The 16,608-nt window shown below is 40.6% G+C and overlaps 1 protein-coding gene across 1 annotated transcript in view; it reads left to right on the top strand.

Annotated features, from left to right (window-relative positions):
- Positions 1-2,410: 2,410 nt before the first annotated feature.
- The window catches only part of LYG1 (lysozyme g1), a 59,594-nt gene continuing 45,396 nt past the window's right edge, over positions 2,411-16,608 (top strand). The window contains exon 1 of the mRNA XM_069073077.1: positions 2,411-2,762. The gene's annotated coding sequence lies outside the window, so the exon portion shown is untranslated. The remainder of the gene's footprint in view (positions 2,763-16,608) is intronic.

Raw genomic sequence — 16,608 nt, 5'->3', positions numbered from 1 at the left:
TGTTGGTGGAGCTGTGGCTTGGTACAAGCATTCTGGAAAGCAGTTTGGAATTATGTAAATAAAGTGGTTAAAATGTTAATACCCTTTGATCCAAAGACTCCATACCTAGGCATACATCAAGGAAGTCATTGACCAAAAATACTGGCCCTGTATAGGCCAAAATATTTATAGCAGTACTATTTATGCTAACAAAGAACTAGAAAGGAAGTAGAGACTCACCAGTTGGAGAATGGATAAAAACAATTATGATACATGAACACAATGGAATATTACTGCATCTAAGAAGCCACAAACATGACTGAGTACAGAGAAGCATCAAAAGACTTACATGAGGGGCGGCCAGGTGGCTCAGCAAGTAAGAGCACCAGCTCCAGTGTCAGGATGACCTGGGGATCGAATCCGGGCTCAGATACTCAGCACCACACCCAGAAATAACTGGCTGTGTAACCTTGAGCAAGTTACTTAACCCCGATTGCTTTTTTAAAAAAAGTAAAAAAAAAAGACTTACATGAACTGATGAAAAGGGAAGTAAACAGTACTATTTATGCTAGCAAAGAACTAGAAAGGAAGTAGATACTCACCAGTTGGAGAATGGATAAAAGCAATTATGATGCATGAACACAATGGAATATTACTGCATCTAAGAAGCCACAAACATGACTGAGTACAGAGAAGCTTCAAAAGACTTACATGAACTGATTAAAAGGGAAGTAAACAGAGCCAGTGACTATGGCAATAATGAACAGGAAGAACAAGTATGACCAAGTGATCAGAACCTCCGCTTGACAAAGCTCTCATGTCGGCCACCATCTGAAACTTCAGAAGTAGAGTTTTCCATTTTGCCCAAAGAAGGTAATTTCACTCCTCCCCTTTTATGTTTTTTTTGTTATGTTTTAAATTCACTCCTCCCCTTTTTATATTCTCTTCCCTCATTAGAATTTAAGTTACTCAAGGGTCTTTTTTTTTTTTTGCTTGTATTAATTTTACCAGGCATTTAGTTAGAACAATGCCTTGCACATATGTGTTTAATTTCTTTATTTTTTTTGGAGGGGGCAAGACAGGGCAATTGGGGTTAAGTGACTTGCCCTAGGTCACAGGGCTAATAAGTGAGAAGTGTCTGAGGCCAGATTTGAACTCAGGTCCCCCTGACTTCAGGGCTGGTGCTCTATTTACTGCTCCACCTAGCCTCCCCTTAATTTCTAATCTAATCAAAATTGAATGTTGAATCATAAAGAACAAACTTTGTCCCAAAGAACAGATCTACCTATTCCTTTGCAGAAGTGGAAGTTCAGTTTCATAGATGTGGAACATTGAATATAATGTCAGACTTTTTCAATATTTTGATCAGCTTTACTGATTTTTTCTCTCTTTTTAAAACATTGCTTGTAAGGAATGATTTTCAAGAGGGAGTAGGGATGCATATATGGGGAAATCTAGGTAATGGAAAAACAAGATATCAATTAAAATCTATTTTTAAATTGGCCCGAAATAAGAGATATGAGTAGACACCTCCCCCCACTCCTTTGTAGAACTTGGGGTTCACAAATGTGGAACATTACATATTTTTTTCAATATATTGATGGGTTTTCCTGAATTTCTTCTCTTTTTAAAAAATCCTTTGTTATGATATAAAAATAGGTATTCCTTGACAGGTACTACGACAAATCATACTTATCAACATGCTGAGATTTTTAAATACGCAGTTCATTATATGCTCTGAGCATGGCCCCATGGTACACAAAGCCAATGGGCCCCAAGTAACAATTTGAAAAATCTTTCATTACAGCAGCAGGAAGGTCAAAGTTGGAATTTTCCCAAGGATAAAGGGGAAGGTTAAGATTTATACATCAAACAACCAATAGTGGAAGGGGAAGATTTAAATTAAATAAATCTCAATATCAGGTAAAATAACAACTGGATCAGCAAATCCTGTTTGAACTGGATTTTAATTGGAATTTGTAAATAGAACAAGAACTGACCAGAGAGTGCCAGGGCTAAAGTTAGATGTCTCAGGTGATAAAGCTGAGCCGAGAATGCTGTCACCAACCAGAGCAGAATTTTGGATATCTCAGCTAATTTCAAAGAGACTTAAACTAGTTAGGTGATTTGCTGCCTCAGACAAAATGGCAGCAATACTAAAATTCTCTTAGGACAGAAGGGATGAATCTCCGAGAGGTATTCAAGGAAGGAATACAGGAGAAAAATCTAAACAATGTTAAAACATGCTTCCATTTTTTTTTTTTTACAATATCTGGAACCTGTGTCCTTATGAAAATTGCACAAAGATAAGAACTACAGAGCACAAATGTGTCGGCCCTGCTGCTATAACAATTGACTGCTCTCCCAGTGTGAACTCTACTTTTCTAGGGAGGATGTTATCAGGCATCTCCCTCTAGAGGCCCAAGCCTAGGGTGTGTCTGAACTCAACCTGTCAAGAACAGCGGAGAAGCCAAAATGGTTTCCTTTTAGTGAACCTCTTTCGCACAAGATAAGGAAGTCTCCTCAGGTTCCACCACCACCACATAGCACACACCAGTCAGTTTAGAGGGAATATTTCTTAACTGTGTTACGCCGAGCTCATAAACTGTTGGGGTTCACAAGCACCCCAAAATGTTGGGGCACGCCAGAATGATCAGGAACAGACACATAGGTCGCAGTGTCTTAAATGAATTGGCTCCGACTGTCTCCAAGTTCATAAAGGCATTTACTGGGGTGATGCAGCCAGGACCCTGCTCCCTGTGGAAGGCAGAGCGCTCAGACAGGTAAGGTGTCTGTTCTATATACAGTTCAATAGGATAGAGGGAAGGGTGGGCCACCACAGTTTAAGAAAATGGGAGGGGGAACAGAAGACCAGGAGCTGTGCTGCTCGGGAATGGCACATAATCCACATAGATTAGTTAGCAGAATAGGGAAGGGGAAGGGGAGGGCAGCTCAGGAATGTCTGGAATGTCAGGTAGTCCCACGTGTCTCAGTGAATGCATGCACATAAACCGACTGTGGAGGGCTTCGATGCCCAGTCTTTTTGAGCGAGCGCTTCTCTGGATGCATTTCATAGCATTTCTCACACCCTGCGTGTCCATCTACCTCGAACACCCCTGTCCACTGCCTCATCAGTGCTTGATGATAAGTATCACATCCATGAAGCAATGAACACAGCACACCGCCTCCCCCTTCCCCCCAAAATACTCGACAGACATGCTGAGTGTCTACTATGTTCACAGGGAATCCAAGGATGAAAAACAACACAGTCACGGCCTTCTTGGGGCTTTCAGTATTGTAGGATTGCTATTAAAACACGCAGAGAACAGGTAATGATGGTCTCCTAAAGGCCGGTCCTGGTACAGGCCCTGCCCCACCTGGCTTTGTAACAACATAGATGAAAGAATGCAGGGATTCTAGGTCAGCCTCTGGGGCACTCACTGAAGCCAAGCTGATGTGGTTTTGCATAGCTAGTCCCAATGAAAGCCATTGCTCACATCTTTTCCTGCCCGCGTACATCCCTACCGAAACAGTGTCTAAAACAATTGAGATTAGTAACCTGAAGTTTCTGGGCTTGACCCAGCGGGCCAGGGTTTTGAGCCCATTCAGATTTTTCAACCTTAACCACTTTGGGGGGTGGGGAGGGGAGAAGCCTGCCTGGGATGTGGCTTTTGGGTCGTTTTTCCAATAATATTGTATAATTTCTAAATTGGAGGGGCACTTTCCCCCTGAATTCCCAGAGGTGACAACTATGGTTTCATGAAAGAACTTTTCAAGATGAGGAATAAGCAGTTTAAGATGTTTCTTCAAGGTTGATATGAAAACAGCAGGTGTGTATATAAGTGTGTTGTCCTTTGTCACTGAGGGAGATGCCAGGGATGAAAATAATAACAATAACTGGCATTTATACAATATTGTAAGTTTTGCTAGCATGCAGCGACTTCCCCAGAGTCACACAGTTACTAAGTATCTGAGGTAGAATTCACACTCAAGTCTCTCTCATTCCAAATCCCTTGTTCTGTACCTTTGAGGTGAACACATTCTGCCTAGCAAGAATGAATGGCACTCTGTGCTCTAACTCATTGCCCTAGCTTTCCCAGTCCACAGTTCAGTGGATGTTTAGTAAGAAGGTATCATTAAGAATTGCAGGGGTGGGGAAACTGTGGCCTTGAGGCCACATGTGGCCCTCTAGGTCCTCAAGTATGGCCCAATGATTCAATCATTGGGCCATACTTGAGGACCTAGAGGGCCACATGTGGCCTCGAGGCCACAGTTTCCCCACCCCTAGATTAGGGTGTAGTAGAATAGGAAAGAGTTAAATAAGATGGTTCAGAAGGAGAAAAATCAGAGAGAAAGGTAATGAAAGGAAGGTCAAGTACAGTATTGAAGATCTTGAAAGTTTTTACCATCCAAGTTCAACATCAGAAATGGATATGGTTTTTATCAGTGGGAGTGAAACTAAAGAACACATGTCACCATCTTGTTTATCTATTTGTATCCCAGCATTTAACAGAGTGTTTTATGCTTTTTCATTCAAAAATCCCTGCCTTTCTAGGGTAAGGGATGAGTTTAGGATGAGCTGAATGGTGCTGCAGAGGAATTCCTTTACATCCTGCTATGTGTATAAAGCAGTGTAGGCGATCGGATTGTCTACAGAAATCGGCCCTCCTGCATCTAGCCCCATTTCTGAATCTGAGCCCAACCTCTTATGTCTCAGTGGCTGGAGAGGATGCCCTTGCTTTTCTCTCATTCTTCTATACTTCGGCATTTCCCAGACATGGATAAAGAACAGTAGAGGCATTGAATGGGAATAGGGGGTGGGACAGAGTATTTGGTTAGTTGGGTAATCATTTCTGGTTTCCATAGTGGAGACAGAAAGATTAAAGAAAGTGAGAGAAGAAAGAGAATATGGCAATTGAAGAAATTATTCTTTAAAAAAAATGAGAGACACCAAATAAAGCCAATTATAAAGCAGGAGAAAGAAATGCAATAAAAATTTCAAACATTTTTGAACCCTAAAATTTGGGGAATTAAGTTTGTTTTAAGATATCCTTTGATTTGAGGGCAATATTGCTGGTCAGATTCACTTCAAAAATGTTCATTTTGTCAATATTGATTGTTAGGGTACCTTGGGTCTGCTAGGAGAAACCAGTTCCTAAGTGCAGGTAAAATAAAGAATAAATTATGATGAAAAAGAATTTACAATTATTAAGAGTGATCAAACTCCTATCCTATATTATCAGTATCAAGGAGTCAGATAAATATATTTCTCAGTCAGTTGTATATGGGGTAGAATGGAAGTCCGAAGACATTCTTTTTATTTCCTGGCCTTTTTGTTAAGCCTAGAAAATCTTGATTATGTGGAAAATTTGTTGTGTGGCCTAAGTTCTAAAATAATCACAACGGAAGCATGTGAAGGTAATCACCCTGCACAGGACACCTCTTTCCATTCACAAAGAGCTAATGGAAACTGACACCCTAAATGCAAGCAGCAAAGAATGAAATGGGCAGCATCAACAGGGTTCGCATCTGGCTGGCCAGTCTTCTTCATTTCCCCCATGCCATCACTCCCTATCTCATAAAATAAAAAGTACACTTTATACAATACCAAATAGCCTCAGTCTTAGCTTTCCTAATGCTGTAATGAATACCCTCATGGCTAAATATATCATTACGCAGAAAGAACCCAGATGCTGGCAGGAAAGTCTGAAGCATTTCCAGCTCTGAGAATGGGATGTTCCCACACAATGTTTCTATTGAGGGGGAGAAAGAGCCAGAGTAGAGAGTGTAAATTTGCTAGGAGGGAGGCAGGGGAAAGTAAACAAAGAGAGAACTGAGGGGTAAGGTAAGAAAAAAGAAATTGTTTGCCCTCGTTATCTTTGAATACAGCTCCTTAGGGTCTTTCCATGACTTGCCATCATACTACAGACTAAAAGTATAGGCTCTCTTTGGGCCATCCCCCAAACTCACACTCACAAGTTGGGTTTTCAGAACAACTGCCCCAGGTTCAAGGTACTCAGTAGATCCACATTCCTGAAATTATGACGGAGTACATCACTGATGTGTTTACTGTTCAACAAAAAGTCAGAGAACACAATTATCTTAGAGCAAAGACATTTAATAGAGTAGTACATGAAGATTTACATTATAGCACCCCCCCAAAGCCGAGAACACACTCTTTTGCAAATGTGTGTGTATACTGACATATACATTATATATGCATACATACACACATATACATATCTATCTATATGTAAAGTATCCATGAAGAGAATGAACAAATCATCTATAAGGAACCTCTCCCTCCCCAACACAGAGGATAAATATAGAGGCTCAATTTCAGCTCTAATGCTAGAGGGCCTCTTATGTCTTCTTGTGATGTCATTGTGTGGTTCCTCACTGGGCACAATGTCTGCCCCACTGAGCGTGTGGCCCTGCTACTTGGCCATAATTTCTACCCCCAGGTTCACTCCACTAGTTGGCCATAGTCTCTATAGAGTAGATCACCTTCAGCTTCTGGTTTAGCTGAATTCCTCAGATGAGGCACTGCCAGGCTATGAGGTACCACCTCACACTCATCAAATTGACTAAATTGACCCAAAAAAAAAGACAAATGTTGAAGGGGTTGTAGGAAAATGGGGACTGTAAAACATTGTGGATGGAGTTGTGAAGTGGTCCAACCATTCTGGAAAGCAACTTGGAACTAAAAACCAATTAAACTGTAGATACCCTTTGACCCAGCAATACAACTATTAGGTCTATACCCCAAAGAGACCAAAGAAAGAGAAAAAGAACCCATGTGTACAAAAATATTTATAGCAGCTCTTTTTTGTGGTAGCAAAGAATAGGAAACTGAAGAGATGCCCATCAATTGGCGATTGGCTGAACAAGTTACGGGATATGAATGTGATGAAAGAATATCGTACTGTAAGAAATTAGGAAGGGGATGGCTTCATAACCTGGGAAGACTTGTATGAACTGATGTGGAATGAAATGAGAAGAATCAGTAGAAAAATGTATACAATGACAACTATATTGTAAGGACAATCAACTCTAAAAGACTTAGAATCAACTCTGATCAATACAATGACCAATCAATTCCAAAGGACTCATGATGAAACATGCTATCCACCTGCAGACAGCGAAGTGTACATTGAAGCTTATTTGACTTCTTTCTCTTTTTTTTTATTTGCACATGGTTAATGTGAGAATTTGTTTCAAATTCAGCTCAGCCTTGCTTGGAGTTAGAGTTGAGAAAGTTTATTATTAAGCCTTTACAGCGGGCAAGAGTCCTCAGGGGACCTGCGACTGAGAGGGGTAAATGGTTTTTCCTTTAAAGGGTAGGGCTGCCATTGTCAGGACTGACCTGAGGGAAGGGATCTTAGTGCATAGATAGTTTAGATAAGATTTGGGCCCAGCTGGAGGAGACCTGAGGTTATTTGTGCCAGATCCGAGGAGACATGAGAGATTAAGTAAGAACAAAGGAGTCCCAAGGGGTTGCCTAGGCCTAGTGCAGATAGGGGGAAGGGGCAGAGCCCGAGGTTGGGAAAGGAATTTTACAGATAACAATTTTACAATACAAAGTGCAGTTACAATTTCACAGACTGGTTTTACAAATTGGTTTCCCAAATTGACCTAGACCCCAGGTACCCCATCACTATGACAGTTGTATAAAAGATATATTGGAAAATGAAGAAATTGGAAGCTTCTGTCTTCTCTTTAAAAAGCAATCCAAGGGGAAAGTCTTCTAGAATGTGAAGGAAGAGAGTGGGGAAAAAAGTGAAATGAAAAGAGCAAAGCTTTGGCACAAATCAAGCTATAACATAAGGCAGTAATAGCTATTCAGCACAGCTTAAAAATAGATCAGTAGAACGGCTTAGATAAACAAGAATCAAAATATGCTAAAAATGGTGCCAATGTTTGATAAACCCAATAGATTAATCAGAATAAATTAATAGGGGAAATATTTCTATTTGAAAAAAAGAAAACTTCTGGGAAAACTGAAAAGCAGTTTGGCAGAAATTAGACTTAGACCAGCATCTTACATCCTACACTGGCACTGAGTGCATATGAAACATTAATATAAAAAGTCAAGTCATAAAACAAGGAGAGGGGAAGAGAAAGGAGTGCCTTTCACAGCTTTAGCTAGGGAGAGAATTCTTAACCAAAACAGGAATAGAGGTGATCATTAAGGACAAAATAATCACTTCAATTTTATGAAATTTAAAAATATTTATACAAACAAAACCAATATAAATAGAATAAGGAGAGCAACCATAAAATATTTGTATCAATGACCATTTGTAAATGTCAGTTACCCAAGATATATAAATAATTAATATACATATATAAGATCAATTGCAAATGAAGAATTGCAAACTATCAAAAACCACATGAAAACATGCTCCAAATCACTAATAAGAAGAGAAATGAAAAGCAGAGCAACTTTGAGGTTTCACCTAGCATTCTGATGATTAGCAAAAAATAGAAGAAATAGACGGTTAATTTTGGAAGAGCTATGGTCAGATAAGCATATATAAGCATATACGGCTGGTGGATTTATGAATTAGTGAAACCATTTTGGAAAATGATTTGGAATTATGCAAAAAAGTTACAAAACTGTCTACCCAGACATTTCACTGCCATGCAAATACCCCAAGGAGGTGAAGGACAAAAAGAAAGATCTCATATATAATAAAAGATTCATGGCAGAAATTTTTGTGGGAGTAAAGAACTAAGAACAAAGTAGGTGCCCATCAATTAAAAATGACAAATATGAGGAATCAAAGAAAAATGATTTGTATGAATTGTTATAGAATGAAATAAGCATAAAAACTATAAAAAATTACCAAAACATTGTCAATGTAAAGATTACTTAACAAAAGGAAACTATATATTTTGAGTAACTGAAAAACCAATAGGGTCCCAAAGTACATCAATTCTCTCATTTTGACAAAGGGTTGGGAGACTTTGAGGGCAAAATGTTGTCTGACAGTCACTTTATCAGTTGCTTTTGCTAAACCATTTTTTTTTGGGGGGGCAGGGTTTCATTATGAAAGAGGGTTTCATTCAGAGGTAGGGTATATAAAGAAATGAATGTGGTATAAAAGCAAGGAGCATTAATAAAATGTATTTTTAAAATTTTAATAGTATTTTATTTTTTCCCATTACAAGTAAAGAAAATTTTTAGCATTCATTTTTACAAGATTTTGAGTTCCAAATTTTTCTCTCTCCCTCCCCTCTACTCCCTTTTCCTCTTCTGAAAACAGTAGGCAGTTTGATATAGATAAATACATGCTATCATGTAAAAAAAATTTCCATATTAAGTCACAGTTGTGAAAGAAGAAACAGATCAAAAGAAAAAAAACTCAAAAAGAATAAAGTAAAAAAATATGCTTTGATCTGCATTCAAAGTCCTTCAGTTCTTTTTTTTTTATCAAGTGTTTTATTCACTTCTAGTTTACATCATTCATTTCTGCAAGATTTTGAGTTACAAATTTTGTCCCCTTTTTTCCCCTACCCACAACCCCAAAATAGCGATCCCACAGAATATCCCCTCCTCCAGTCTGCTCTCTCCCATATCTTCTCCCATACCCCCTCCAACTTTCCAGTAGGGCATGGTGGATCTCTATGCCCCAGTGCCTGCATGTCTTATTTCCCAGTTACATGTAAAATAATATTAATAAATATATTTTTTAAACATTTGATTTTAAAACTTTGAATTCCAAATTCATTCCCTTCCTCTCTTGTCACCCACCCTTACTGGAAGATAAGCAGATCAGTATAGGTCGTACATGTGTAGCTAATGCAAAACATTTCCATAGTGGATATATTGTGAAAGACTGATTATATTTCCCTCCCTCCTATCCCACCTCCCACTTGTTCTATTCTCTACTTTAGTCCTGTCCCTTTTCAAAAGTGGGTGCTTCCAACTTCCCTCCCCCCCCAGCCTGCCCTCCCCTATATCATCCCCCCTCTAATCCCCTTCCCCCCTACTCTCCTGTAGGGTTAGATACCCTATTTAGTGTGTATGTCATTCCCTCCCTGAGCCAAATTCAATGAGAATAAGGTTGACCCATTCCCTTTTGCCTTCCTCTTCTTCCCCTCCATTGTAAGCATTTTCCCTTGCCTCTTCTTTATGAGATAGTTTACCCCATTCTGTCTCTCCCCATCTCCTCTCATTATATTCCTCTCTCACCTCTAAATTTCACCTTTTAAATATCCTCCCTTCCTATTAAATTGGTCCTGTGCCCTCCATCTATGTATACCTATAAACATATACACACACATTCACATATGTATTCATATGCCCATATACCCTCATATATAGACATATGTGTGTGTGTGTGTGTATACACACACACACACACACACATACATTTCTATTCCCTTCAACTATTCTCTTACTGAGAAAAGTTTCATAAGTTACAATTATCATTTTTCCATGTAGGAATGTAAATAGTTCAACTTTGATAAGTTCCTTATGATTTCTTTTCCCTGTTTACCTTCTCATGCTTGTCTTGCTTCTTGTATCTGAATGTCAGATTTTCTATTCAACTCTGGTTTTTTTCTTCAAGAATGCTTGAAAGTCCTCTTCCACAGAATGACCATATTTTCCCCTGAAACATGATACTCAGTTTTGCTGGGTAGGAAATTCTGGGTTTTAATCCCAGCTCCTTTGACCTCCAGAATATCATATTCCAAGCCTTTCGATCCTTCAGTGTAGAAGCTGCCAGATCCTCTGTTATCCTGATTGTGTTTCCACAATATTCAAATTGTTTCTTCCTGGCTGCTTGTAATATTCTCTCCTTGATCTGGGAATTTGAAAACCTGGCTATAATATTCCTAGGAGTTTTCTTTTTGGGATCTTTTTTAGGAGGTGATCGGTGAATTCTTTCAACCTCTATTTTGCCCTCTGGTTCTAAAATATCAGGGCAATTTTCCTTGAGAATTTCTTGAAGGATGATTTCTGGGTCCTTCTTTTGATCATGGCTTTCAGGTAGTCCAATAATTTTTAAATTATCTCTCCTGGATCTATTTTCCAGGTCAGTGGTTTTCCCAATGAGATATTTCACATTGCCTTCTATATTTTCATTTGTTTGGATCTGTTTATAGTACCTTGATTTCTCATAAAGTCATTAGCTTCCATTTGCTCTAATCTAATTCTGAAGCAATGATTCTCTTCAGTGAGCTTTTGAGATTCTTTTTCCATCTGGCAAATTTGGCTTTTTAAGGCATTCTTCTCCTCATTGGCTTTTTGAGCCTCTTTTGCCATTTGAGTTAGTCTATTTTTCTTTAAGGTGTTATTTTCTTCAGTCAGGCTGTTGACTCTCATTTCATAATTTTCTTGCATTGTTCTCATTTCTCTTCCCAATTTTTCCTCCACTTCTCTTATCTGCTTCTTAAGGTCCTCTATGGCCCATAACCAGCTCATATTTTTCTTGGAAACTTTTGGTGCAGGAGTTCTGACTTGGCTGTCTTCCTCCTGTTCCATTCTTTGATCCTTTTTGTCCCAAAAATAGGAGTGTAAAGTTGGATTGCTCTGCTTCATTTTCTTCCTTTGCCTGGTCATGTCTCCCCTCAGTCACTTGATCCCTGGGCTTTTTGCCACAGTAGGACTCTGCCACCAGACAGGGGAGCTTTTGTCCCAAACATTGGGGTTTTCTCAGCTGCTGGGGTATTAGTTGGGTGCCCTTGCTGAAGCCTCCACACGTTGTTCTGGAAAGCTGGTCGCACACCCCAGGACCTCCACCCTAGACTGCAATCCAGATCCAAGCAGGTTAAAGCAAGAGTGATTACCCCTCAGACTGGTGCTTGGTCCCCCTACAGTCTGCAGGCGGAAGCTGAAGCTGCCACGTGGGGGCAGCTGCACCTCAGTAGCCTCTCCCTCTAGGGTATAAAGGCCAGATCCCAAAGTCCACACTGCACTGACCTCTCACTTTGTCCTTAGCATCTATGTGTTGATAATTCTGAAAACTGCCACAGCTGCTGGTGATCTGGAGTCCCTCCAGCCAGCAGCTGGGCTCGTCTCCCAGAGCGCTGAGCTGGATTCCTGCTGGCCTGCCGGGCTGTCCTCAGCAGGAGGTTAGCTTCTCTCTGTCATTTTGTGGGTTCTGCAGCTCCAAAGTTTGTTCAGAGTTCCCTTTTACATGGATTGGAGGCGGTGGAAGAAAGTGCATCAGTTCTTCCTCTGGATGTGGATGGAATTTTCCTTCATGAGTCCTTGTCTTATCTTGGATCCCTGTGTTGCTGAGAAGAGCTGAGTCATTCATAGTTGATTATCACACAATGCTGCTGATTCTGTGTATGATGTTTTCCTGGTTCTGCTCATCTCACTTTGCATCAGTTCATACAAGCCTTTCCAGGTGTTTCTGAACTCTGCCTGTTCATCATTTCTTATGGAACAATAGTATTCCATTAAATTCATATGCCACAGCTTGTTCAGTCATTCCCCAATTGATGGGCATCCCCTCAATATCCAATATTAAAAAAATAATTAGTTAATCAATTATTTTTTAGTTGTCAACATCCATTTCCAAGATATTAAGGTGTACATTTTCTCCCCATTTCTCCCCATCCCCCACCCCAAGTTGGTGTACATTCTGATTACCCTCCCTTCTGCCCTCCCTTCTGTCAGAACCCCCTCCTTCTCTTAGCCCCTTCTATTTTCCTGTAGGGCAAGATAGATTTCTATTCCCCATTGCCTGCATATCCTAGTTCCCAGTTGCATGTAAAAACTTTGTGTTCCAAATTCTCTCCCTTTCTCCCTCCCCACCCACTCATTGAGAAGGCAAACAATTTGATATAGGTTATGCTTGTGTAGTTATGCAAAACACTTCCATAATGATGTCTTGAAGGATTAACTATATTTCCTTTCTAATCTATCCCCCCACCCCACCCCCACCCCCTGTTGTATCAGCAATGCCATATTCACAATGCCTATAGAGATTACAAATATGCTGATATAATTATCCATCACAAAATACATCAGGTTTGCCATTTGGGGAAATAAACTAGAAAATTTATTAAGATACCAAAAGACTGAGTCCCAAAACCAGAAAGTGAAAGCCATCAGAGTAGTTATGATATTGGCACAGGTAGATAAAGTAGAAAACACCCATATTTTCAAGCCTTTAAAACAGAACAGGCTACCTCAGGCAAAGGTCCTCCTCTCCCCACTCACAGCAACCACCCAGTGTCCGGGAAGCGGGCTCCCAGCAGCTCCGGCCCCTGGCAGTCCTCAGCAGGAGTCCTTAGCAGAAAGTCCTGCTCCCAGCAGCTCCGGCCCCTGGCAGTGCTCAGCAGGGGTCCTAACTAAAAAAAAAAAAAAAAAAAGGCAACCACCGCCAACTGCCAACCACAGGATCGTTAGCTCGGCTTTTCACTTTCTCTTGCTCTGCTATGTCAGCACGTCCATGGGGCATGGGAGATCTTTAAATCCCATAACCCTTACATTCGGCCCCAAGATCTTTCATGTCCCTTACTTGGCAAAAATACAGTAGGAATAACTGGTGTCAACAAAATTTCACAACAATATAACAAGAATAGCACACAATAAACACAAAAAACCATATTTTAGGGTGGGGCTTGAGCACAAGCTCCCCATCATTCCCCCCACCCCGAACAAATGGGGCCCCAAAATCTTGTGGTAAGGGGTGAAGATCTCGTCTTCTATGGCTACTTGCTGCTGAAATTGGATGTAGAGCTGTCCCTGTCCTTAGGGGTCCCATTTGAGAGGTCAGTTCTTAATATGCTTGATGCCAGGTCCAAGGGTGACACATCACAGTTGCAGACAGGGGGTGACATCCAGCTTAAGCTATCAGGCATCTACAGATGGAGGGTACCAAGCCTGTGGAAACAAATCTAACAAACAAGGTGAACAAACAAAAAATCAAGAAGAAGCAAAGAGACAATAACCAGACTATTGTAGCCTCACTCACGGTAGAATAAATGATTTAAGGGTACAATTTTGTAATCATCTTCTCCAGAATAAACAATAGTTACAGTGTTATCCTTCCCATATGCTATAATCTCTGCAGCCTTTGGAACATCATCTGGCTTCCGTTTTACCCATACTTTAGCTCCTGATTTTATTCTATCACTAGAACCAAATCCTTCAGTTCCCGTGATAGTTATTTTGGAAGGAGGGTCAGTTTTTACAAGTGGCATTGTTTTACAAGGAACGATAATCACTTGAACTATCCTATCATTCTTGTGAATCTGTATGGGCCCTTCTTCTTATTGGTAGGGGTAGGAAAATCCTGAATCTTTTGTCGGGCTTGAGGAAGAATCTCCCTTAGCCCCTTGTTCCATTGTATACCCAAAAACTTCACATTCTGAGCTGGTCCTTGAACCTTTGCAGGGTTAATTTCCCACCCTTTACTTTTCATATGCTCAATTAGAAGGGTCAAACTCCTTTCCACTATTTTTGCATCTTTTCCCTGTATCATGATATCATCAATGTAGTGGGTAAGCTGTACACCAGGTAGCTTTAATTCATCCAACTGTTCAGCCACAATCCTGTGACAAATAGTGGGGCTATGTATGTACCCTTGTGGCAAGCGAGTAAAAGTATATTGTCTACCCTGCCAAGTGAAAGCGAAGTGGTCCCATTGTTTAGAGTCTATTGGGATGGTGAAGAAGGCATTTGCCAAGTCAATAACTGCGTACCAAGTCCCATCATATTTCTGGATCTTTTCTATTAAGGTGATGGTATCTGGAACAGCAGCATACAAAGAAGGAGTCACCTTATTCAACTGTCTATAATCCACAGTCATTCTCCATGTCCCATCTGATTTTCTTACTGGCCAGACAGGATTATTCCATCTTGTGGTTGTAGGGACTAACACTCCTGCTTCAACATATTCCTTTATAGTAGTGGCAATTTCATCTTGCCCACCTGGCACACGATACTGTTTTAAAGTAATTACTTCAGAAGGTTCAGGTAAAGTGATTGGGTCCATTTTTAGTTTTCCCACTAAAACTGTATTAATTCCTATCTTCCTCACAGGGCCCTGTGAAAACTGGGAACCTGAGTGGGGAGAGGAGGACCTTTGCCTGAGGTAGCCTGTTCTGTTTTAAAGGCTTGAAAATGTGGGTGCTTTCTACTTTATCTACCTGTGCCAATGTCATAACTACTCTGATGGCTTTCACTTTCTGGTTTTGGGACTCAGTCTTTTGGTACCTTAATAAATTTTCTAGTTTATTTCCCCAAATGGCAAACCTGATGTATTTTGTGACGGATAATTATATCAGCATATTTGTAATCTCTATAGGCATTGTGAATATGGCATTGCTGATACATTTGGCGACCAGGATGAGATCACAAAATGTCAGGCCTCTATTTGGAAGCAGTGGGGCTTTAGAGGGAGAAATGACTATTCCAGGATGGGAGGATTTGCCTTATTCCTCTCTAGCCAGAGAATGGGCTAAAAGCACAGGGCCCTGTGAAAACTGGGAACCAAGGCTAAAAGAAGGAGAACCTGGAGATTTGGAAAGATGTTTGAAAGCAATACCCATAGAACCAGGCAAAGAACTGGCAGGAGTGTGCAGGAGAGGCTGGGTGCTGCTAACAAGTTATCGCCTTATGTGTAAAAGTAGGGATGAGCTGCTGAAGGAAAGAGCTAGGATGGCTAGGGAGTCAGCTGGTTTGCCTGAGGATTCTTCTGTGTCACAGCACTCAGAAGAGCAAACTGGAGGGACTCATGTGGTCCAGGAGCAAGCTACTGTTCATGTAGCTAAAAGGAAGCAAAAAACTAGCAGAAGGAATGTGCATGCAGCTTTTGTACAGGCTGGGCAGAGTTGCCCTGACAGTTTCCAGGAGAATGTGTGTGAGGAGAATGGAACAAGGTTAGATGAGGAGTCTTCTAATGTAGAAGCTCTCCCCATACGAAGAAGAAGGCAGGAGAACCACCGAGGCAAAACAAAGTCCAGGGAGATAATTGAGGATTTTACTCAACAGGAGATCACTGATATATTGAGTAGATTTACCCAAAGAATGGGGGAGTCTTTAGTGTCTTGGATAGTAAGAATCACTGATGAAGGCGCCGGAGGAATAACACTGGACAATGAGGACTGTTTAAAATTCATAAGTATCAGTCAGAATCCTTTTGTACACCAGGCTTTTAGGGATCACCATATGCAAGGAGGAAATAACAAAACGAATCTTCTAGCTTTAGCTGCAGAAGGTTGCAAAAAGCAATATCCAACTGAATCTATGTGGCCTAGGGGAGACAGACCCTGGTACTCACTTAGAGACTGTATGAGAAAGTTAAAGGAGGAGGTAATGAAAACTGCTATCCTGATTGGAGATGCAAATGCATATTATGATACCCCCCTAGGAGTTCCTCATAGAAATATCATAGTGAAGACGGCTCCTCCTGCATATAAGCACCTAATTCTGACTCTTTTAATTGGAGAAATAGGGCACCCTCTTTCAGAGGTGCTGGATAAGATTTCACAATTAAGCGATTTAGGGGAATGGGAAAAAGACAAATTGCCTCGAGAGAGAAGAGTAAACAGCCAGAGGATTCAGAGACAAAATAGACCCACAAGAAGGGAACTGTTTACTGCTCTATTAAGAGCTGGGGTGGACTTTAGAAGAATAGATGGTATTCCAACTGAAGAGCT

Source organism: Petaurus breviceps, unplaced genomic scaffold (genome assembly GCF_028583685.1).
Source record: "Petaurus breviceps papuanus isolate PSGF00001 unplaced genomic scaffold, PetGlider_PUasm1.0 90849, whole genome shotgun sequence".
Taxonomy (NCBI): Eukaryota; Metazoa; Chordata; class Mammalia; order Diprotodontia; family Petauridae; genus Petaurus; species Petaurus breviceps.
The sequence above is the reverse complement of the archived record's forward strand: the minus strand, read 5'-3'. Positions and strand labels throughout refer to the sequence as shown.